Raw genomic sequence first — 22,564 nt, forward strand, 5'->3', positions numbered from 1 at the left:
AAAATTCCCTAACCATGTTTGATTGTTCGGATACGGAGAGGGAGGGAATCTCCTCTTGTCTCAAAAATGCATTTAATTTTGAGTGATCAATTTCATGCTGATGACTATATATTTCGTGATAATGAGAATACATTATCTTACCTATCCCCTCTGAATCAGTCACATATTGATCAGTGACGGGACAGATTAGGCCAGAAATTAAATTAGAAGCAGCTTGTTCTTTAGCCTGCCAGGCCAGAAATCTGCCCGTAAAGTTGCTCTCTTCGTAGATTTTCTGATATTGACTACAAAAAGACGCCTCTCCTTGCTCAAATAAGTATGTACGATATTCCCGTTTAGCCTCATCTAGTTGATTTTTAATATTTCTAGAAGAATGTTGTTGCCGTAACTCACTAAGAGCCTGAATACGTTGTTCAAAAGAGTTCTTTATAGCCCTAGCGGCAATGGACATAGCAGCATCTTTTGTAATGATTAAACCACGAATAAAAGCTTTTAAGGCGTCCCAAATAATACTAATAGGGGCAGTGCCAGTGTTACGACTTATAAATTCTCTAATCAAATCTTTTAGTTCACGGACCCATATTTCGTCATTGAGATATGATTTATTAAATACCCATCTTTTGGGAGATCTCACAGTATCCCCCAAAATAAATTCCCTGATAAGCATAACGTGGTCGGAAAAAACATTATGAACCGTATTAGAGTGACCTAACCTAAGATTACGTGAAGCAAGGACAAAATCTATCCGAGATGAGGACTTAAATCTACTCGACCAACAAGTATATTCTCTTTTAGAGGGATTATCTTGACGCCAATGATCCAAAAGATCTAATAATTTTTTATAGTTGGAAATAGTCTGAAAGACTTTAGGTTTAAGTTGTTTTTTTTGTTGGAACGATGAGTCCAAATTGGGATTCATTAGGACATTAAAGTCACCGGCAATTACAATATCCCCTGACACGGTCAATAGGGATTGAAACATCTCTTCAAAAACATTGCAATCATCATTTAATGGGCCGTAGCAACTGAGAAAAGTAAGAGGTCGAAGTCTATTTTTAACTTTACAAGAAACCCAGCACCACCGCCCTGACCCCCCAATTTCTGAGTGGATAACTTCCGCTTGTATATTCTTGTTTATAAATATCGCCACCCCCCGTTTAGATTCATTACATGAAGCAAGGCACCGATATGAGGCCCATGACTTAAACATTGAAAATTGATCTATCTTAGAAGATGAAATATGGGTCTCCTGAAATAAAACTACAGACGGATTTTTTGCCTTAATCCAGATTTCAACCGCTCGCCTTTTCTTAATATTGTTTAAGCCATTAACGTTCAGAGAGAACAATTTCAAACTTTCCTTATTTGGCATTAACATCTTAAATTAACGGGGTATAAGTAATCATCTTCAGACCTCGTCCTACCCATCCATAATAACCAAAAAAAAACCTGACATCTTCGTCTTTTCATAAGGGTGGCATTGCTTTTCTTGAGGCCACATAGACATTTTTCAGCATGCTTCTACACTGTTAACATAACAGGGCAGCAAGCACATGGACCTATGAGTAGAGTTGCAATGGATTTAAGGAACAAAAGCAACACTTCATTACCGGATTAGGCGCTTGCTTTATTTTGTATTAGTGCAGACACTTCTCAGTAAGGATGTTGTGCATGTGTTCAGCTAGCACTGACGTTTATCAGCAACGTTAATGTTGGTTTCACAAAACAGCACAACGTTTATATTAAGACTTGTTTCTCAACGGGACTGGGAGTCTTGTGTTAAACATCTTAACACGTACTGAAGCTAAAAGGGTAAAATTTCAAAGGATATTACAAACATTTCTAAACCTGTAAGTCCAGTGCCATCTTCAGTGATCTTCAGGTCCCACATTTGAATCTGGGGATGACAGACTCATCTTTCACTCAGCTGTCATTGGGACATTCTATGCCATTAAAAATAGTAATAGTAACATTCGTTAGAAAGAGGTGTATTACCTCTATATTAAAGCAGGTTATTATCCGTATACATTCAGTTTAAGGGTACTGACACTTCTGCACATTATCTTATTGGCAACTACTGGCCCTTCTTGGCAGGACTGCTGTGCTTTTAGCAGTACCACAAACTCACAGTAGGACTGCCATATATCTCCAAGAGACAAATCAAATGCATGTTTGTGCCTGTCCCTGTGCTGGGCAACTTGGGAATACATATTACAAATGAAGGTAAAATGAATTCAGGATTAGGTATGTCCCCCAAACTCAGCATCTCTCCTTTATAAAGTAATGCTATATGGCTTTATGTGTCTCCCCTTTAAGATCCTATTCGCTATTGAGAAGTGGTTTCAAGCTCAAGTTGTCACTACAGTTAACACCTCTCCTGGATAAAGAGGGGCTAAATTGTTGGATATATCTCTACCAGGACCTCTTTTTATGGTGTCATGTAGATATATTTGGAAAGAAGAAGATATCTATGATTCATCTAATTTATTTGTTTATTTATATATTTATATAGCGCAGCTAATACCCTGGGGCGTCTAGGTGCTTGTCATCCAACATCATGCCAGCACTGAGAATATATAAAGACTAGAGTCTAAAAATAACAGAATTATGCAGTAAATAACCTGGTTTTTAAACTCTTTCTAAAATAGAGCAGGTCAGGTGGAAATTTGAGTTTGTAAGGTAGACAATTCCACAGTCTGGTTGTGATATTTATAAAGCTTTTGCCACCTCAGTTTGATAGTCGTGGTTTGAGGACCTCCACCAACATGTGTGAGGAGGACCGCAGGTATCTGATCGGGGTATGCCAGCAGAAACGGTCAATCAGATAAGGGGGTCCCTGATTATGCAGTGCCTTAAAGGTGCTGCAGAGGCCTTAAAATTAATCTGTTTTTTCACAGGTAACCAGTGTAGAGCATTGAGGGCCAGCTTGGCGGAGGAGTATTTTGTGATTTCAAAAAGCAAACGGGCTGCAGGGTTCTGTAGAAGCTGCAGTTTCAGAAGAAGTGCCTCGTTTATGCCGATCAGAAGTCCGTTACAGTAGGCCAGCCTCAACAAGACTAAGGCAGAAACCACAGGTTTCTGAAGGTCTGGCGGCATAAAAGGAAAGATTTTCCTCAGAATCTTCAATGTGTAACAGATGGATGAAGTGATCGCTTTCACATGATGGGAGAAGGACAAGGTGTTGTCAAAAATGACTCCCAGATTTTTCACCTTAGTGGCTAGAATGGGGGGGGGGGGCAACTCCAAGGGCCACCAATCAGCCAATCAGAGGACCAGATGGATGGATCTCTGCCAAAAAGAAGAACTTCGGTCTTATTAGAGTTCAGCTTAAGGCAGTTCTCTGACATCCATATACTCACCTTTTGCATACAGGCGTGAAAGTTGTGAGCTGTGTCCCGAGTATAATTTAAAATAGAAACTATAATCTGGGTGTTGTCTGCATACGACACCATGGCAAAACTGTCAGATTTGATCAGTCTAGCCAGGGGGACCACATATACATCAAAAAGGGTCGGGCTCAGGGACGAGCCCTGTGGGACCCCACATGGGAGTTTAAAGCTCTGGGACCTAAAGCCATCCACTTCCACAAATTGTTCCCAGTCTGTAAGGAAAGATTTGAAAAGAGATAGGGCAGCACCTGCTATGCCTAGTTCTTGTAGGCGATTTATAAGGAGGCTGTGATCTACCGTATCAAACGCCGCCGAAAGATCCAGTAACATCAAAGCCGCCATGCCTCCATTTTCCATAGAGCACCTGATTTCTTCTGACGCCCTGATCAAAGCAAGTTCGGTGCTATGTTCACTCTGGAAACCATACTGCGATGGGTCCAGAATATGATTGTGATTAATGAATGTGGCCAATACTTGGTTCATATATTTTTCCAGAAGTTTGGGTGGTAAAGGCAGACAGTGATTGGATGGTAGTTGCCTGGATCTGTTTCTTCTAAGTTAGTTTTTTTTAGAAGTGGTAGAATGGAGGTCTTTTTCCACATTATGGGAAAGATTCCAGTTTTAATGGCAAGGTTAAATATCTCAGTAAGATGGTAGGCTACTAAATCTGTCACAGAGTGTATTATCTTGGGAGGGCACGGGTCCAATGGTGAACCGGAATTGGTAGCAGAAAGAAGTTTGGTTACTTGCTCGTATGTTAAAGACGGAAACTCTGAGAGATGTGAGGTGTGGAAGATGCAAAAACTATTGTGGTCATGTAAATCCACTCTTTCTGCATCAAGGAGTGAAGACTGAGAGTGGGGGATGCAGGGAATGCTGGAGTCCTGTAAATCTCCTCTTCCAGCATCAGAGAGTATGGTCTGGGTGATATTATCAAATACAGGTCGCACTGCAAACAAATCATAGATACTCAAAACCTTACTACAAAAGGTAGAATCTAAGGAATTACAAAAGGCTTGGTCTGGTACATTGTGTCTAGATTTTTGTACTCGGCTGAGTTTTTGGGCCGTAACGAACAATTCTTTGGAGTTATTCTTCGCTTTTTCAATTTTCTCCGGGAAATAGTTGATATTAGTGTTATGGATCCTTCCTTTGTAATGAGTTAATAATTCCTTATATCGTTCTTTTTCCTTTATGTCATACGAATGTCTCCAGCGCCTTTCTTGTCTGCGACAATGCCTCTTAAGAAGCCTAAGTTCTTCTGAAAACCAAGGTTCGGTGGGGGCCGTCCTTGTAATTGTCCCTGCTTTTTGAGGAATGATTGCTTGAACTGATGACCCAATCCAGTTATGATAATCTAAGGATGCTATCTCCGGGTCCTGGGATAAGGTGGGTCTGCTCATGCCTAGTTGAATGTTAAACTTGGTTTTACCCAGAGAATGCCATTGGTATCGCCTAAGAATTCTAGTTGGAGGATGTCTATTGCCGGCTGTAGAGGGCATATTGAGTGCTAGCATAACTGCTGTATGGTCAGACCAGGGTAGTTGCAGCATATTTTTGAATTTCAAAAAGGACAGTCGGAAAAAGCAGCGTCCAGAAGGTGTCCAGCTCTAATGTCCGGAGAGATTACCTCTACAGTTTGTTTTTCAATCAAGTTGTTGTTCTTTGAAAGCCCAGTCTATTTATTATACCTGTATAAAGACTGCTGTTTCCTTTATAGTTTCCATTCATATAGCAACACATACCAGGCTAGCGACAAAACTGCTTAAGAGATGGTGAAGGGAGTAACTTCCCGTTTAAAATAAGTATTGAAGCCAATGGATCCTAGAAACTAACTTGGTTGATGGTTATAGCTGCTGGATATGCCCTTTTGAGACATTCCCTTTGAATTAACTATGTATTATTTACTATGGTGCCATAATGTTGAAACTCTCTTCAGCTAAGCCTAAATAAGTAGGGAGAGAGGGTTTCAGGCGGGGAGCAGTTCATAGAAAGAGGCAAAGAGAAAACGAGACACAGAGGAGTAAGATGAGGAGAAAGGCAATAGACATAGAGAGAAAGTTGTGTCTGTGAGTGAAAGGGAGCGAGAGAAAGAGGGGGCTAGATAGAGAAAGAAGATGAGAGAGGAAGAAGTGAGAGAAGGAAAGAGCCAAGATACAGAAAGAGAGAATATTGAGGGGAAGAATTAATAGCGAATGAAGGGAGTGACAAGAGGGGAATAGACAAATGAAGAGACAGTATATATATCGAGATTTACCGATAAAGGGGCCTATTCCCAACCTGTATTTTGTATTATGGAAACTAGTACTACTCACATACTGCAAAATGCTACTCACAAATCTAATGCCTGAGACCTCTGCTTTCACCTCTCCTGTTTTCTCTGTGAGGAGATCTCTTTTAAGGTGGCGGATATATCTGCATATGCAGGTATACATTTTAGTAGTAATTTGATAGGGATAAAGGGTCGTTTTTGGAAAATAGGGGAGACTTGGGAGGGGTTTTAAGAAATTTAAGAAGGGGTTTAGGGATGGACATTCCAATACAAAGGCACCCACAAATAGGTCTGACCATTTGTATGCACAAACTACACTACAAAAGTTGGTACAGCCCTAAAGGTATCAAAATAGGTGTAAATATACTCAAGCCCAGCCTTGGGGTAAGTCGAGCACCACACATGGCTAGTCACAGGTACTGCAACAGACTTTATATTTTTAAGGTATATTTTATAATTTTTTTCTGCTCATCTTTTCAAACAAAAAGAAAAGTAACAAAAATAATGTGCCATTGGTCATTGAAAAGTAGCAAATACTCATATTTGCATAGTATACCGTAATATTCAGTCCTAGTTCCCACAGCTTAGATGCATCACAATTGTTTCTGTTTATCTTATAGGCAGTTTGATACCACAAGTAACTGTTTACGGGGGACTCACATCAAGAGGATGCCTTACTTTTCTGGATAGAGCCTTCCTGTAGTTTTTCATTGAGTTTGATTAGTTTTGTCCATATCCCCACAGCCAGGGACTATTCTATGACATCTTTGATCCACCTCTCTACTGTTGGTTCCTTGGGTGTTAGCCATTGTGCCTCTTAGCTAGTAAGAGAGTAAACTGCACAAATCCGTCTTAGTTTTATTCTTTTAACGGGTTGGGTTGATGTTTAGAAGGCATTGGTATTGTGAGCTGTAGATGAGCGGCATATTTATCAACATTCTGCTCCAGCAGTGAAATATGTGTGTGCAGTCCAAATGATAATATGTGATCTCTTGTACATCACACCTAGGGAAGGCTGTTACCTTACTGAGGTCTATTTTATGCAGCATTGCTGGGGTCTCATAAGTTCTGTGTATAAAATTGAAATGCAAGAGGCACAATCTAGCTTTGCTGGAGGCCTCTCATATAATTTGTCCATTGTTTATCAGTGTACTACACTCCACAATCAGTTTCCTACTTTCCTCTAGGTTTCAGCTCCTGTTTGGGTGTATCCTCTCTGAGGGACATATACAGTTGTGTGATACATCCTCTTCCCTGATCTGCACCCACCAGCAGGCTTAACACATTTGACTCACATGTTGTGTTTATGGTGACTCCTCAGAGTTCACTCACTACCCGTTGCAAAGCGTGAAAGTGGAGCAATAGTTCTCTGTCTACCAGAAATGCATTCATTGCACTCTCCTGAGAACTCAGTGCGACAGTTCAAATAGATCTCCCACTATTCTACAATTTCCTGTTTTCCAATTAGACATATTCATGTCTAAGTCAAGTCGTGTAAATTCAGGGAGCCACTAGAGTGATAACACTGTAACACAATTCCATATAAAACACTGGATGCTCAGAAATAAAAAAAAATCCAATAGAAGCTAATGTTAAAATATGTAAATTATGTTGACCTTTAAATTATATATGCATTCATGTTCAAAAAAGTATATCCAATTATTATTTGATTACTGTAAACTTTAATAATAAAGTTAATTAAACTTTTTTTAAAGCATAAAACTAATTTAAATAAACACAAGGTTTAACAAAATGTATTACATATTAATTACAAATAAAAAGTTAGGGATGGTTTATTTTTTTGTTTAGACATTTTTATTTGCAAAGTAAATATATTTAAAAGTATTCATTATTTAATACACGTTTAATTTGATGGGGTAATGTGCTGTAAAAATGTATTTTATTAGTTCCAGGTAAAAACAAATATTTAAGTGTAATTTACATTTATATTTTTATCAAAGTATATTTTTAAAGAATATTAAATCTTAAGAATTTTCTCTGTACTTTTCTAGTGGGAGATGTCTGCCATGGTGCAATAATAAATACAATATGCAGACCAATAAAACTCTAATTGATTTAAATAACTGAACATTGCTCTATTAACTATACATATATTGTAACATAGTAAAAAAGAATATTAGTACATAATAACACAAATTAAATAACATAAAAAAATCAACATTTTCCTCCCAATAAAATAAAGATATAAATTAAAATTATACTTCCGATTTAATTACAGACGTCCTTGTAAATGAAATCTTTTGTGACCCAAGAATTCAATTCCAAAAACATATCCATAAAATAAAGCCCCCAAAAAATACAAAATAAAACCACAAAAAAATAAAACATCCAGTAGGACTTAATTAATCCTGGAAATTCATCCAAAACCCCAAATTATGTAAAACATTCATAAATGCTATAGGAAACCCCCCAAAACAAATCAAGGAGACAGATAAAAATTATTTGCTCTTAAAAATACCTACTCTTACAAAAAACCTGACCTGTAAAACAAAAAATATAGATTCACTCAAACAACATTTATATCCCGTTATAAAACACAGTTTAGTAGAAAATCATTAGACCCAATCTTACATTCTTAGAAAACGTATGCAATATACATACAAATACCAAAAATTACAATATGGCCTACCACTTTAATCTGAAAGAACTAATACAGATGACGCTAAGAAACAATGGGCAAAAGTAACATTCAATACCAAACACTATACTAATTAACTCTTGGCACTTCCCTCCAAACACTGAACCTTTATAAAGCAACTGTAAATTACTCTTACCTGAACCAGAATGCAGGAAAAGGAAACTATGACCGCAAACTCCACGAACAGAGCAAAATGATGAAGACACTCTACAACATGAAGAAAATGGCAAAAAAGCCAAAAAAGGATACATCATTGTTTTCTGTATTTATCTGTAAAAATCAGTAAAACGGAAAACCGGAAACCTTAATTACAATCACACATTCACTTCAAACAATAATAATAATTATAATAATCACAATCCTTGTCAGGGTGAACCACTAAAGTCACTAAATAAATCTGTGCTTAACCCTCTAGTAGCTTGGCAGTCAGGCATAACTTAGAGGCAATGTGTAAATTATTTTATGCAGTGCTCAAACAGTAATAAAGTGAAAACATAACACAAGAAAAAGTTCAAACTAATTTTGAAAAATGGAATACATTCAAATTTTTAAAAAATTGCACTTCTTGGAAGGACTGCTGGGCACAAGAGATATGAATTTTGTAAAGTCTGAATTAAAAATAGCAACAAAAAGCACAAAGCGCCAACCACGGGTATCTGGTTACGCTGGACCATGTCAAAGCCAAAAGTTAAGGCCACGATGGAACGCCAGTCATATACAGGGACCAGGTTCATCCTGGTGGAAAGTTTTCTTTACGACTAAGAAACTATTATGGAGAAAAAGCAGTCGTCGGTGAGCTATCAGCAGGGACAGCTGCAAGCTGCATCCAAAGATAGACTCTATGACGTCGAGCTGCTGACGAGCGGGATCCCTGTGTGATCACTGATGAAAGTGGGAAAGCTCAGAGCTGGCTAAGTCCGTGCCTGGGAAAACCTCAGCGTTGATCAGATGCTGTTGAGCGTCGGTCACAATGAAGCCATCCATATTCAAACGTAGAGATTTTTCTGGAAGTCAGATCTCCTTCAGCACGGCAAACTTGCAAGCTGAGACAAACTGCTGGTTCCAACTTTACGGCTGTGGCTTCAACTGCAAGACTGGTCTCCATCTGTTCTCCTGGTGGAAAGTTGGTGTTCTTCCCTTCCCACTGGGTTTAATTCCAGCATGACAATTGGGAGAAAAGGGGGACAGGCCCAGATGTGAGTTTCATCTGCCAGTGTCAATGTAGGCATCCCCTGAAGCTCAAGAAGGGCTGATCTCAGCCCTCAGGCCACCCTGTCAAGGGAGGAGTCCATCTCCCCACACCCATAGCCCTTTGTCCACTGCCTGGGAGCAATACACTTCTCACCACAGGTAGCCATCAGGGGTTAGGTGACAGCTGGACACAGGCAAGAAAGCCTTTTGGTTTTTGTCAGGAAAATGACAGCTTTCTAAAAGTGTAATTTTCAAAATAGCAATATAAAATTCGACTTGACCATTATTTTGAATCTTAAACTGTTATTAAAATGTATCCTTGAACCAGCTTTTTAGCTGTTCTCAAACTTTATTAACATATATTAAACATTATAGTGTAAACCAGTGCTAACCTACAGGAGAACCAGCTTTGCCATAGTGAAAAACAACGTTGGGGGGTTTTCATGGCCAGGAGATTTTTCAGCGTTAAGAATACATGTCACAGTTTTTAAATACCATGCACCCTGCCTGTGGCATTTTTAGGCCTGCCGCAAGGTGTTGCTTAAAAGTATTAAACAGGATGGTTGAGGCTTGGCAAAAAGTTTGCTTTGACAAGTCAAAATGGCAGTTTTAAAACTACACACCCAGGCTGCAGTGGCAGTCCTGAACACATGTTTTCCAGTGCTATTTTAGTGGGTGGCACAGTGGGTGCTACAGCCCACTAGTGGCATTTAATTTACAGACCTTGGGTACAAGTGGTACCATATGCTAGGGACTTACAAATAAATTAAATGTCTCATTTAGGAGTCTGCTAATTCTAACATGGTTAGAGAGGAGAGCACAAGTACCTTACCTCTGGTTAGCAGAAGGAAAGTGTGCAGAGTCCTATGGCCATCCAAAATGGTTTCTGTAAAAGAAGGCAAACATCTAGGGCAGTATCACTTACATTTCTTTTCATTTTTAACATTTATTATATGAAGAAAAAATAATTTGCACTAAAAACAAACTATTACTTAATGTTTATATAATGAAATGTTACAATAAAGTTGTGAATATTAAAAAATATTATTAAAAAGTTGTACTTACTAAAAGATGCGTTTATAGAATGTTCACAATTACATTTTGTAAACAATTATAGTTAATAAAAATATGGCATTGAATAAAAAATACTTTATATTTATAGTAAAAATGATTTTAAGTATATAAATGACAAAACAAACAAGTTATAAAGGTCAGATTTACTATTCCCACTCCAAAGTAAGCTACAGTGGACTTGGGGAGGGTCGGGGTTACTATTTCTATTCTACATTACAACATTGGGGAAAGTGTTGGACTTTGGAGGGGGGAGAGGGAGCCACACTTACTATACCCACTCCAAACACAGCCACATTGAAAAAGTGTTGGACTTTACAGGGGGTCATATTTACTATTCCCGCTCCAACTTAAATACATTGGGGAAAGTGTTGGACTTTGGGAGTATCAGGTTTACTATTCCAACTCCAAACTTAACCACACTGGGGAAAGTGTTAGCCTGTGAGGGAAACAGATTTACTATTCCTACTCAAAACGTAGCCCCATTGGGGAAAGTGTTGCACTTAGGAGGGATCAAATTTACTGTTCGCACTCCAAATCTAGTCACATTTGGGAAAGTGTTGGACTTTGCAAGGGTTTACATTTACTATTGCCACTCCAAACTTAGCCCTATTACTATTCCCACACCAACTTAAACATCCTAAAAAATACTTATTAAACACATCAAACTATCAATAAAATACACAAAAAGCTTCACCCAAAACGTTACAAAGCAAAATAATGCATAGAAACAATTGCATATAATATATATATATATATTTTTTTTGTAGAGTTTTATATAGCGCGACCTTGACTCGAATCCAACCAGGTATCAGAGCGCTTTACATAGCACCAGTTACGTTACATTAGAACACACATTCATTTTTTTATTAGGCACGGGGAGATTAAGTGATTTGCCCAGAATCACAGGATGATTAGTGTCGTTACCGAGACTCGAACCCAGTTCCCCCAGGTCCGAGGTCGAGCGCCCTAACCGTTAGGCCAACTCCTCTCCCCATATATCATATAAATTAAGCTCCATATTTGCAAAAATAATCACAAATTCACAAAAACAAAGGTTTTAAAAACTAAACTTTTTAAACAGAACATGATTACAAAATAGATCAATTTTCACATTAATGTTGTAGTTTTTAAAAAAATTACATTGAAACATGCAATCAATTTGTAAAAAGTTAATTAATTTTAAGAAATAACTAAGAATTTTAATCCTAAAAAAGATTTTTCAAAACTAATGTGTGTGTATATGTGTGTGTGTGTGTGTGTGTGTATGTGTGTGTGTGTATAACATTTTTATATTTAAATAAAACATTCTTCTTTCCATAAACTACTAATTATGACATTGTTGAACATGTCCCTCTTTGCAGGGTCACCCCCAAACATTTTGCCTTCACCCCTCCTGTTTTCTGAACCCATTTCTGTTGGCTTTTAGTACTCTCTGCATTTTACCACTGCTAACCAGTGCTTGAGTGCTTTTGCTCTTTCATTTAAACATGGTAAAATTGACTTTCTCCGAATCGGGACCTTTCATTTACTTATAAGTCCCTAGTAACTTGTGTTTCAGGTACCCAGGGCCTGTAAATTAAATGATACTAGTGAACCTGCATCCCTTTTTGTGCCACCCACTTAAGTAGCCCTTTAAAACATGTCTCAGGCCTGCCATTGCAGCCTTTGTGTGCTGTTTTAAACTGACACTTCAACCTGGTTAAGTATCCCTTTTGCCAGGCCTATACTTTCTTTTTTAATTCATATAATTAACCTCTACGGTAGGCCTTAAATAGTCCACAGGGCAGGATGCATTGAATTAAAAAGTTGGACATGTACTTTGGACTTGTACTTTTAAGTTTTACATTTACTATTGCAAGTCCCACCTCTCCCATAGGTTAACATTGGGTTGCCTTATTACATTTAATAAGTGATAACTTTTGTTTGGGAGCAGGTGGACGTATCATGTTTGGTATCTGAGGAATTTTAATTTAGAATCCTTTTTAATGGTAAAGTCGGATTTTAAGTCACAATTCTGAAAATGACACTATTAAAAGTTGGGATTTTCTTGTCTTATCACAATAAGGAGCTATAGAGGGAAAAATGATCAGTTCGCCCTCCACTCAAAGCAACCATCAATAACAATCAAACCTGATCAAAATGGGCACTAAATTCTGTCAACTTTATGAGTGGGAATGGGAATTCATTTTATATACCCCACCACCAACCCTTCATATTTCACAGGTATTGTCCCAACTTATTCGCAGTAGAGGGTCTGGGGGCAGAGCTGTCACCTACCACACCTGCACTTCAAAAGCACTGGCCCAGCACATGCACAAAAACTTCCCACTAGCCTATTTTCCCCTGAAACAGACTGCCACCAGGGCAGGGAGACAGGAAATTCAACACTCCAGAAGCTTCTCCCACTTCAAAAGGGTATAAGAAGCATTGGCATAGTCAATTGGTCTCAGCAATGGGAGTGCTTAATTAGGGCTATGCAAGAAGCACTTTATTATTGACACTACTTGAGTTTGGTTGTACTATAAAAATTGCTCCCTGCATAAAGCGCTGTGCATTGGTGCCACTTCATTTATGAAAAGCGCCTTTATGTTGCAACATATATGTTTAAACATTGACTACTGTAATGCCTACTTTGAAGAGAATGGCTTCAAAGCCCAGGACTAAAGCCTGGTGGCTTTGGTTAAGTAGAGTCAACGTGCAACTTTAAACAACTAGACCCCTGACCCCCTCGACATAGAAGGCAGACTTCAAGTTACTATGCCAGGAAGCGCGAACAGCTCCTCTTTGGAGAAGAGGTACCGTGGCCAAAGCACTCTTGACCGCATTCATTAGAAGCTTCTTTCAAACGACAGGTGGTTTACGGCAGTAGGAGTTATATGTGTGTTGTCCAATATGTGCTAATACTGAATCTTGTAATACAGGTTATCCGTATATGTTCCATGTTAATATTATAAACTCAAGCAAAACAGTTGTGTCATAACCCTTCTCTCCCACACAAAGACACCGTGGTAAACCAGTTGTACATTACTTCTGTGTGTGTAACTGCGCTAACAGTGCATGGTCAGTTCAATTACTACAAATCAAATTATTATTGACTGTTCACAAAGTATCACAAACTCGATACCTAGGATCTCCGTCTTATAAGAGAAACTCGTCTCTTGGCCGTTGTTTGAGCTCCAAAATGGAATCAGGGAGCAGCGATATCGCCCAGCTACACAAGAGTGTAAGAAACAATAATGTAAGCAACACATGACCCCTTACCTAAGATATGTTTAGAGAGGTTGGCGGAAAGAACTGAAAAAGACAAATTGACTGTTGGACATAGTGGTACAAAAAAGTTGAAAGAATGTAAAATAAACAAACTGGGGAACGAGTTTGTATACTGGAACTTATGATCCAGTGGGTGCCCTCCAAGAAGAACGAAGCAAGTTTGGGATTTAGTTTTAGTTCTGATAAGTTTGGTTATTTTCTGAAATTCCCTAATGTGACTGAAGGGGAGGGCGTGCCTGCACTACGGTGAAGAATACTCACCCAGGATCACGCCCAGAAGGGAGTTGCCGAGGCACAGCGTCTCGAAGCAGGGCGCCACGATGCAGCAGCCCAGGATGAGCTGCAGCATGCCAAGTGAAAGCGGCGGCATTGCTGGCAGCAGCCATGCAGAAGCGCGGTGCGGGGAGGATCAGAGGGGACACTGCTGGAGGCTGGAGGTCCAGGCCAGCACAGGAGGAGGAAGCAGTGGCTGCAGCCATGTGGGCACACCCATGGGACAAACAGGAGGCAGGCAGCAGCAAAGGATTAAAAAAATTAAAACGGCACTTGTCACAAGTCAAAACACCAGTACTCTTAACCTGTGGCCGGACCGGTCACCCATTTAAAAAAATTAAAAAGTTGTCATGAAACAATGGATGAAAATGACCGCTACGTACGTTTAAAAGTAGTTGGTCGGGGCTCTCGGGGAGTGCTAAAAGTAGTTGGTTGGGGCTCTCGGGGAGGACTCCCCGAGAGCCCCGACCAACTACTTTTAAACATAAAGGTAGAGGGAAGACGTATGCATGCCCTTGACAAATGGGGAGAACGAAAAATGGAGCGACGATGGTGCCAGCAAATGGGAAGCCTATGGGAGGGCTGTAAACCCACAAAGTAGATACAGCATGCCATCTAGAACCGAGACCTACAAAGGGAACACTCAAATTCACTCTTCAGTACACTCCTAGACCTGTGGATACTACAGAAAAAGGGAGCTCTTGTGCTTGAGGTCTGCCCAACTTGCTGTTAGGAAAAAAGGACCTGCACTCTTCATTTCAGGCATGAAGTTAATCCGAGGGTCAGTCGACAGACCTCCTGTTCTGAGCTACAGGGACACAACAAGCTCCAAAGGCCTCTCTGCAACTGCTCAGCTAACCTGCTACAACTGGACCTGCCTGAGCCCTGCTGGCCTCTTTTGGAGTGAGTTCCTGACCCCCCAAGACGTGCCTCCCGGGTCTTTGACATTTGGTGGGGTATCAGTTCAGCTCCATCTTCAACAAAAAGAGAAATCCTGAAGTTTTGGGCTCTTTGCAACTGCGTTTGGGCCAGTTCGCACCAAGATCTTGCCGCCTGTGCTGACCGCCAACGTGGAGCTCCAGTAAAGAAGACTCTTTTTGCGCTACAGCCACTGCCAGCATTGACCCGGCAATGCAAGATCTGCACTTCGCGTAGCAGCATCAGCAGCCCGCACTGAACGCCAATGCGAATCTCCAGCACAACCGTCTGCGAGGCTGGCCAGGATCTTCATGCTACAACAACGACTGTCTGCAATGCCTGGCCTGCTCTACGCGCTATAGCAACGTCCATCCACGACGCTCTCCTTGCTCCTCCTGGCCTCCTCCCCAGCGAATGGAACTTTTCTTGCTGGACTTTAGAAGGTACCTTTTTCAGCTGAACTAACATGCTCCCTGTATCAGGCGTGTGCTTCATCGCAGATGGACTGAATGTGTGACTTTCACCCAGTCTGGCACTACCAGATAACCGCGAGTGGCGCTTTGTACTTTTAGGTGCTATACGTACCTTCAATATTTAAAACTGCATATTTCGGGTTCTACTGATTGGATTTTTGTGTCAAATAATGTATGAAATTTCACTCTATTTGGTTAAATTGGTGTGTGATTTTTCTCTTTTTATTACTGTTTGTGTGCTGCATAAATACTTTACACATTGCCTCTAAATTAAGCTTGACTGTTTTTGTGCCAAGCTACCAGGGGGTTCCGCACAGGGTAATTTAGTGACTTTTTGGGGTTCACTCTGACAAGGGTTGTGGCTGTTGCTTGAGGAGGGTTTCCCCCCCCCCCCCTTCAACCAATAACCTATTTGCAGAGACATTAATTACAACCAAAAACAAAAAAACTAAATTCTTCATCCAAATAAAATCATATGTTTCAAATAATTATCTAAAAAATAAAATATAACATTATATTCTGTACAGTACCAAGGGGCCCCATGGACGGGCAATAGTATACTTCATTGATGTTTTAATAATAATATCTGTACACGGATTCTGATTTGCATACTACTAATAAAAACATTTTAAAAAAATATATATATAACATTATAATATAAACACTATACATATGTTTATAATTTCTAAATAAACCCCCCAAGTCCAGCATACCTTGCAATTTATAAATGTTTAAATTGTTCACCTATTTCTAAAATAATTATATATATATATATATATAAATTATATATTTAATAATTATTCCCCACCCTATTCCTTTACAAACCCACTACTCCACTCCTAAAATTATTTAAAAATAACTTACATTACAAAAATTAAAACAATGACAACATTTAATAAATACAAATAAAACAACAATATACATTATGATGTTAAAAACAACAATAGTTTTATAAAATGTAATAATACTTGCAAAAACAATGTTCCTTTTCTGCAATATTCTATACAACGATATTCTTCATATCAGGATATTTATGACACCATATTTGTGACTGACAATATTTTGGAATCAATATTATGGTGGAACACTATTTCCAGGGCAGTTTGCAAGATATTTCATCAGAAACTAAAGTAAGAAAGAGAGGAATGATACAATTAGAACAAGTGATATAGCCAGAACTTGGTATTATCAGATTTCCAGCATAGTGAAAATGCTAGCATATTCAGAGCTCTACCGTGACCAAACAGCTGGCCTAAACCAATCCAATGTATAAACAAAGCATGTGATTCAAAGATATGACATGAATAGAAGTCTAGTGCATTCAGAACCCTGTATAATTAGAAATGTGCATATTCATAACCCTTTTAGGATCCAAACTATGACATAATATGAATGGTAGAGCTCTGATATAATGAGAATGCTGCTGTAATTTGTCATGTCACTGCATTGCACCAAAAGGGGCAAGTGGATTTTTATATAGGATATGTAGATTTCTGAAGCACCCTGTCCTGTGGCAAGTAGATGTTTAATAAAATTCCACCCCCCTGTGAACGCATTAGAAGTGACCAAATGTTTTTGCAAGACCTGGTGAAAACTAATGTTATATTCATTGCCTCCTTTTCAATGATGAAGTATGTTTGAGGTTCCATTAATCACTAAATGTCCCTGTTAGCATACAGTCCTTATAAAGTGAACAAGCAGTGTTTGATTCTAAACCTGTGCAGGTTCCCTTGGAACACTTTCTCTTGGAACATTAGAACTGTGTTTGGTTTGGTTTCCTCGTATTACCCATGTGTGGTCAGCATCTTTTCTATGAGGCAACATAATCTCTGCTGCTGTTGTGCGCCCAAACTGTAGTTCTGCAAATCTTGAGAACTCTTCCAACACAACTAGTAGGTGTTATCTTTCTATTGTGCTATTAATGCCAACAGTAATTTTGCCTCATGCTATCTGGGTGTGCTCTGCTGATATTATCAGGAATTTATATTCTCCTCACCCTGTTGCTTGGAAGACAATACACTGTATTATTTCTTCTTCTATAAGAAGATTATTACCAAAGAACCATATATTTTGCTCCATCCTGGTTTTTGATGCACAAGTCTCTTATTTGTTTTCATGTGCCAGTTCAGCAGGTTCTTTAGCTACAAACATGGGACGACTTAATTTGCCTTTCAGCAGCAATTCAACATTGATAAAGTAGGTGAAAAGTCAAGAGAGGTTTCACAGATTTCTTGAGTTCTGGGGATTTGTAGTTTTTCTGGCCATATGATTTTTGTAACTATTGGTTTGACATGTAGGGATCGAGGGCGGGTGAGAGAGAGTGTGTGTTTGTGTGCATGTATGTGTGTATTTGTCAAGGCTGTCTCTGTAGCCCATCTCACCACCATCACCGGTCCCAGGTGGTTATGGGGGCGAGCGCCTGTAACCCTTACTATATTAAGTGCTATATACCCTGCAGTACAGGTCTTCTTATTGGAGCAATGTGTTTAGTGGCAGTTGATTAAAACATGACCCACGGTGTGAGAACTGCGTCAGTAAAAGACAGTGTTACTAAAGGAATTCATAGACTCCAAGAATATGTTAAGTTAAACAAAAGCGAAAACTCTGCCACTGCATAGAATATAGATCAATCTTGTATCAGGGATACACATTTCTTGTAGTCGCATTTATTCTCTGATGGAAAGTGGAAATAACAACCTACCGGATTACTTGGATAAATGTCTAAAGAATGTATTTATAAGACCTTTAAAGTCTGTGGCAGCGTTCCCTTTGTTTTTGATTCCAAATGCTAATGGATAACTTAGAATATGTATACAGTACAAGACTTTAAACATAACAGCCAGAAATCAATACCTTCTTCTGCTCATACCAGAACTGTTAGACCAAGTGATATTAGCTAAGACATACACCAAACTTGATCTTCAAGGAGTCTAGTGCTTGATTCATAGTGGGGAGAGAGATGAGTGTAAGACAACTTTCCCTCACATAATACGGGCTGTTGAGTACTGTGTAATGCCCTATGATCTGTGTTTTCCTCCAGTGGCATTTCAGTTCTTTAACAATATCCTGAATACATTTCTACACTACTTTTTTATTGTCTACATCAATGATATCCTTACCTATTCTGATTCAAGAGAACACCATGTGTGTGTTATGTTCCACTTTCTGTCAACATGGGTTATATTGCAAGCTTCCAAAGTGTGAATATCATGTGGCAAAAGTAGAGTTTTGGGTATACATATGGTGGAAAGAAAGATTAAGGTGGTGGGGTATTGGCTTTTACTTCAGAGGGGACAAAATAAGTGGATACAGCTTTTCAGGCCCTCAAAATGGTCTATACTAGAGCTCCTGTCCTAGCACATTCAGATACCACCAGGTCATTTGTTGGAAAAGTTGATGCTTCTTACTCCTGCCATCAGAGCCATTCTGTCGCTACACCATGGAAAAACCAGACAGTGGAAAAAAGTTGAACCAGGCAGAACAACAGCACACCATAGCTTGAAAGAATCTACTGCCAGTTTGTGCAGCCTTCAAGGGTATGAGGCATCCAGTTACAGTCTTCACTGATCATTACAAATCTTGAATGTGTGCATTCTGCTCAAGCACTTATCTCGGACAGCTGAATTTAATTTTAGAATCACATATCGACCAGAAGCAGACAATGTTAGAAAAGATAACTTTGTCTTAATATAAAGAACCTGAGCAAGTTTAACTGCCAACTACAATTCAAGATTGTTAACTTATGGGTACCATGATGGGTCACATGTTTCTGAATGAAGTTTGTTCTGCTCTGCCACCCCAAAACCTTTTTGATTATCTACAAATTCCACAAGAACTTTAAAACAGGAACTATCTTTTCACAAGTCTACTCCTTATGTATCATTCCATTTTAAACTTTGGTGTTAGACAGATGCCACGATTCGTCCTTGATGGGTCACGTCAGAAATGCAAAAACTCTGGTGTTTGGATATATTTTTGGTGGGCAAGCTAAAACCAAGATGCGGCTCAATATGTGAAAAGAAGTGATGCCTGTGCCTCAGACAAATCAGATCAGTTGAAACCTATGGCTTGTTACTACCATTACTTACCCCAACTCAACCCTGGGAGCCTGTTTCTGTGGATTTTATTGCCAGCTTACCCATAAACCACAAAAGAAATGTCACAGCAAAAAAAGTGTACCTTAAGTTCCCTGTGGAAATATAATTGATATCACAATGAGATTTTCACACGTCTTCTCATAAGACCCAGCACCCCATAAATATAGTTAGAGTAGAGAAAGCTCTGGGGAAAAAGAGAATTGGGAATAGAGACGGCAAGCAGACCATAGTTGAGCCTCGGTGTTCTTTATACCGTTAAATAGATATTGGTATGGAAATGTGTAGGAACTGTATTCATTTCATGCATCTCCTTCATTATCTTCCTAGCTACCTGTCTTCATTTTCCTGACAGCTCACAGATCTGCCTATAAGGAAAGAGGGGTTTTGCAACATAAAAAATATCACATTCATGCTATTAATACAGACTTTTTAGGCTTACTATGATAACGCTAACCCTCTTTATACCTTGTATCTTTCTTCATTCATGGAAGATTCACTTCTGAGAAACAGATAAAACTTTAGAAACAAGCAGCCATTCTTACTGCCAGGAAAGAATGATCAACAGTTTTAGTTAAAAAAAAAAAATTCCTAAATCAAGTGTTCTGCAAGAATTCGTCTACACTATTACCACCCAGTGGTAGAGTCTTCAATCCAATGTTCATGCTCCAAATGAAGGAAAACGTGTAGAGGACATATTCTCCAAGAACCTAGTTTCAAAACATCCAAAGACCGATCCTGGCTGGGATAGGTTCACATGCAACAAACAATATCCGGTGTATTACGAAGATTAAAGTCCACTAGGTATGTGACGCAGTGGTGGCGTGATTGCATAGCATTGGCTCCAGGAATCGGGCTGCATCTCTAAAAAGACCTACCCAATGCAATCCCATTTTGAGCACAGATAAGTGTGGGAGTCCCTCCTATTGTTTATGTTCTGGAATATTGGAGACGTGTTGCCCCTGTGAGGATTGAGTCCTGTGATTCTGGTTGTACTGAGGAAACAAAGGTTGGTGAACTTGTGAAAAGTTTACTGCGTTGCTGTAAACAGTCGAGACTGCATGAGTAAGAGCTCCTCAGTACAGATATCAGACTGGAGTACTACAGGTAAGTCCGCTAGTAAGTAATGTCCCAGGTGGTGTAGCCAATATATGCCTCTCATGATTACTGTAAGGAGAAGTAGTAATCTAATGTGCCTTTGTTTCAGACAGATGGTTTGTCTCACAGCTAGAAACTCTTAAACACTCAGTTCGTGAGAGTCACTCCTAAGTATAAGAAATTCTTTAATACAATATATGTGATGGAGTGAGAAACTAAAAATGTACAAAAGAGGTAACTCAACATCTCATTGTCTTGTTGCAGATTGCAGATCACCTTCCCCGTAGCACCCCCTTTAATCCCTTCCCCTCAGTTGGCCACTCTGATTTTATGTGCCATCAGCAGAGTTGGTGCTGCTGAATGGTGAAGTTCTCACGGAGAGGAGAGAGAGAGACCATGCTATTTTGTTGCCTGGCTTTAGCTCTCAAAGGTGATTGGTCCTGCCTAGTAGGATGAGAGAGAGAAAGAGAGAGAGAGAGAGAGAGAGAGAGAGAGAGAGAGAGAGAGAGAGGGAGAGAGAGAGAGAGAGAGAGAGAGAGAGATGGCAGTCACCAGTCACTCAGCAGGGCAGGACACACCTTTGACAGAATTTTCAATAACACACCACCTCCAATCCTCTAATTCTAACCACATCCAACCATCTTGAATCCCTTTCAACATAACGATCACAGACCATCACAATTCCAAAAGGCAACCCAGGGCCGCAGCTAGCCATGGCAGTAGGGGTAACTGCCCATGCCAAATCACCCCCATGGGGCACAGTACCATTCTTTGGCATCCCATTAACTGCATTCTGTAGCAGGGTGTTGTGGGATTTCCTGGGAGGGGGGAGGTTGTGAGTCCCAGGAGGGCCAGCGCCTCGTTTGGCCTTTCAGTGCTGGGCCAAGGCTTGAAGGCCTAAGGGAAGAGATCTATCTCTAAGATATAATTATCATCAGTACAGCATGTGCAGTAGCACCATGGCCCAGTTGTTTTAAGAGCCACTCTCACCCACACTATGGCTTTATTTTGTTGTCCAGCTAGTGGACGGTTTAGGGAGCATTTACCTGAGAAGTGTGGCTCAGGGGTTAGAGGCGGCAGACCTGGAAGCTAAGATCGGTCCTGGACCAGGGTTCAATTCCCCGCCTCGGCGGGTCTTGGGCTAAAAATTCCACGGACTCGATAATTCTCGCCCCGGTGCCTTCTTGACTCATGGGTTCACACTCTGCGACTCTGGGCAATAGCTTGCTTAATCTCCACAACGGCCCCTCGCGGCGGGATGCCTGACTTTCACCTTGTGGATACCCTGCTATCTCACAGGGGAATACCAGGACGGGTTCCCTAAGCAAGCGCCGGGAAACCCACAGCGGGTAGCTGTGCGCTATATAAGCTCAACTACATTTACATTTACATACCTTGTTTGCAACAGAGCCCATTGCGCCACTGCTACACCAGAAGCCCCTCTACCATGGGCCTTGAAACCATGATCCAGGCCCCCCTTCCCCTGGGTTTGCAGCCCTTTGCTACAATGTGGTGCGAAGCATGCACTGATCTTGATTAATGAGATGCAGAAAGCTGGTGCTGGAACCCTGGTGGGGAGTTTCATAGAGAAGAAGAACAAGCATTTGCAATGCAATCGGTCTCGCCTTTGGAACCTTATATGTATTTAGCTAGGCAGCACATTAGCCCGAATGCTGAAACATCTACTGTTCTTTAACATGGAGGGAAAGTAAGCACCAAACTGCGTGACACGCCAGGTATGGGAACACATGGAGAGAAATATTGGCTTTCAGTGGTAAATGGTATATTCCAAAGCTCTATTTTTTATATCAAATCAGGGCCTTCGGTGGTCATATCACTGAAAATATAGGATT

The sequence above is a fragment of the Triturus cristatus genome, chromosome 6, assembly GCF_964204655.1.
Source record: "Triturus cristatus chromosome 6, aTriCri1.1, whole genome shotgun sequence".
Taxonomy (NCBI): domain Eukaryota; kingdom Metazoa; phylum Chordata; class Amphibia; order Caudata; family Salamandridae; genus Triturus; species Triturus cristatus.